At 63.8% G+C, this 3,221-nt stretch overlaps 1 protein-coding gene across 4 annotated transcripts in view; it reads left to right on the top strand.

Moving 5' to 3' along the window:
• The window catches only part of CARD11 (caspase recruitment domain family member 11), a 111,683-nt gene that overhangs the window by 87,509 nt on the left and 20,953 nt on the right, over positions 1-3,221 (top strand). The window lies entirely within an intron of this gene.

The following is a 3,221-nucleotide window of genomic DNA, read 5'->3' as shown; positions in this document are numbered from 1 at the left end:
CTGAAGCCCCTAGTGCCTGAGGACACTGTCTTTTACGGACGGTACGACGCTCAGAGTTCGTGTCACCGCAGGGCCCCGGGGGCTCAGGGATGAGCAGACGCTATCATCAGAGCAGGCGACATGACCACTGGGGTAGCTGTGCGTGCAAGGGCGGCCACACACAGGTGCTGAGTGCCTTCTGCGTGTGAGCTCCTGCCCTCAGAACCTTCCTGCCAGGCAGGTACCGTTACGGTCCTCATGTACCAAGGAAGGAGCCCGGACCCTAGCAGCGGGGGCACCCTGGTCAGTGCCCCGGGGAAACTGGGAGGTCCTCAGTGGACCCAAACTTAGCGCCAGAGGCCAACCCAGGAACGGGACGTGCCAACACAGTGTTGTAAATTACAAGTTGGGTTGGGGCTGTGGGGTCCCCGGGGGAGGGGCCTCCGCTCCAGCAGGGTTCCAGGAAAGACTCCCTGCAGAGAAGCTCAGGGTCGGCCCCGGGACCTCCACTGGTGATGCTGCCCCCGGCCAGGCCTTCGCCGGCCCCCCCGATGGCAAGCAGGGGCTCCGTCACCCTTTCGCACATTCGTGGTTTGTAATCACGCAGCAGCTCTAGGAAGGCCAAGCCCCAGCGCGGGGCCAGGCATCGGGGAGCCCCTCGGGGAGCATGTGCCCGAGGGGAGGGGGGTCAGGGAAAGCTGTGGGGGCGGCCGCCTGGGTGAGGAAGGACGGGGCCGTGTTCCAGGCCCGGCACGACCTGAGCGAAGGCCTGCGGGTGTGTGACACGCAGCCTGCCACGGGTGGGCCACGCTGGGCGGTTCTGCCACCCATATAGCAGGAGGCAGGGGCAGGTGGGAGACGCGCCCGGAGGGCTGGCAGGCGGTAGCAGGGTCGGCTTGCGGGCTGAGGCCCTTCGTTGTTCGTCTAGGACCTTGACCGTGTTGTGCAGGGAAGTCGGCAAGAGGCTTTGGGTTTGGAGGCAGCGGTAGGAAGGTCGTGTGGTTTTGGGGGCAGCTGGACATTACTGACTGCCCATGCAGCGGGGCCCGGGGCAGCGGCTGGAAAGCCCCAGGCCGAGGCCCACACTGCCCTGCCAGGTCCTGCATTTGGAGCTCAGGCCCAGGGCTGCCCCTCAGGGTGTGAAGGCGGCCCGTCCAACCCCAGGGGCCGAGACCCCACCCAGGGGCCATCGCTTTGCTGCTGTGAACACACAAAGGGGGAGACGGGAACAGGAGGCTGCTTGCGAGGAGCGGGTGGGGCACCCGGGGGGACGTGGGGTCAGGGGGATGCGCGGGCCCCGTCCTGAGGGTGAGCCCGGGGCCCCGGGGAAGGCCGGCCGTCGACGGTGGCCGCTCATCCCGCCGCATCACTGGCGCCGGCCTCTCTCCGCCCCAGAGTCTGCCCAGGAACCTGCCGGTGGCCATCATCTCTCAGAACTTCGGGGACGCCAGCCCCAGGACCAACGGGCAGGAAGCGGACGACTCGTCGACCTCGGAGGAGTCTCCGGAAGACAGCAGATACTTCCTGCCCTACCACCCGCCCAAGCGCAGGATGAATCTAAAGGGCATCCAGGTAGTGGCCGTAGGGGCGGCCGCGGGGCGCTGGTGGCGCGGGCCGCACGCCTGTCCCAGCCCCCTCGATGGAAACCCTGCCAGCCCCAGCTCTTGCCCTGTTTGCTTTCACAAACGCTCCCATCTCTCGTCCGCGTAGTAGAAGTTGAGAGAGAATGAAGAGAGCGTTATTTCCAAATTCATTCGTTTATTCAGCAAATAGGTATTGAGTGTCTCTCCCGTGTTTATTGACGTTAATGGCTTGTGAGAGGCCGGCTGGGGAGCGGGAGTTACAGCGGCAATGCTGTCCGCTCTGCTCAATGTTCGGGGCCGTCGGGGCTCCCTCTCCAGCAGGAAGGAGCACTTGAGCCCATCTCACATGCGAGGGGCTGGTCAGCGCAGGGCGGGCCCCCCGGGAGACACCAGCACCTCCTGCCGGTGAGGGTGGTGGAAAGCCTCGTCCTTTCTGGAAAATTCCCCTGTGTCTGTGTCACGTACCTGGTTCTGCTGGGCCTCACGACCGCTGGGCTCCTTTCCTTGCCACCGTCAGCTCTGGTACCAGCTGAGCCACGTGGTGCCACCTCCCAGGAGGGGTGTGGGGGGGGGAGGGGCTCTGTGCCAGCCGCTGCCACGCAGCCCAGGGTGTGGGTGTCACACGCCATCGGTGCTCCCGGGGCCACACGGGCATCCTCCATTCATTCCCTCCCTCTGCTGACACATGTTCTGGGCCTTGTCTGATCTGTCCCCTCTGTCCGTTGTCTTGCCCTCCCTCTCGCAGCTGCAGAGAGCCAAATCCCCCATCAGCCTGAAGCGAGCCTCTGATTTCCAAGGTTGGTGTGCGCCTAGACCCCTCTCCTGTCTGTCTGTCTGTCCGTCTGCTTCTCCCAGTCCTTTTTTCCCATTGCGGCAATCAATCCTGTGCATTGAACCTAGTACAGGCCTGGGGGCCCCAGGTGGAGGGGTGTCTGATAGTAATTAATGCTTATCGTCACCGGACAGGGCAGAAGCTGTGACGTAGAAACGTCGCATCTGCCCTACACACATGTGCACGCACACACACAGACACACATGAACACACGCACGCTCACACATGCACACACACACATACACATATGCACACAGACACGCTCACACATACACAGACACATGCATGCTCACACATGGGCACGCACACACATGAACAGACACACACACATGAACACATAGACACACGCATGCTCACACACGCACGCACACTGAGGTCAGCCCGGAGCCCCTGATGCCTCAGCTGGACTTGACGCTTCTGCTCACGGCTTGTCAGCAGGACGCGGCCTCGACGGTCCTTCCAGGCTTTTGCCCGGGGGTCAGGGTCCATCTGTGAGCCCCTGGTTCTCCAAGCCACAGCGTCTTCAGAATCCCTGCCACTCATCCTCACTGTGACTCTCGGGGGACAGCTGGCTGGTGAGGGTGTGCCTGGGCAAATCAAGCACCCACTGTGTGCCGGGTGCCAGTAGGTCCACGTGGGCGCTCCGGAGCCTGGGCTCTGAGACAGGGCCATCAGCGAGGAGGGAGAACGTGGCTCTGGACTGCCAGGAAAGAGCTGTGGTGGTGGGCTGGAGGAAGATCCGTCGAGAGCTCAGGACAGCACGGGGAGCAGGGCCAGGGTTCCTGGGCTCCTCCGTGCTGAGGTTGTGCACCCCCCCCCCCCGGGGC

Source organism: Ursus maritimus, unplaced genomic scaffold (assembly GCF_017311325.1).
Source record: "Ursus maritimus isolate PB19 unplaced genomic scaffold, ASM1731132v1 scaffold_2, whole genome shotgun sequence".
NCBI classification, from domain to species: domain Eukaryota; kingdom Metazoa; phylum Chordata; class Mammalia; order Carnivora; family Ursidae; genus Ursus; species Ursus maritimus.
The sequence above is the reverse complement of the archived record's forward strand: the minus strand, read 5'-3'. Positions and strand labels throughout refer to the sequence as shown.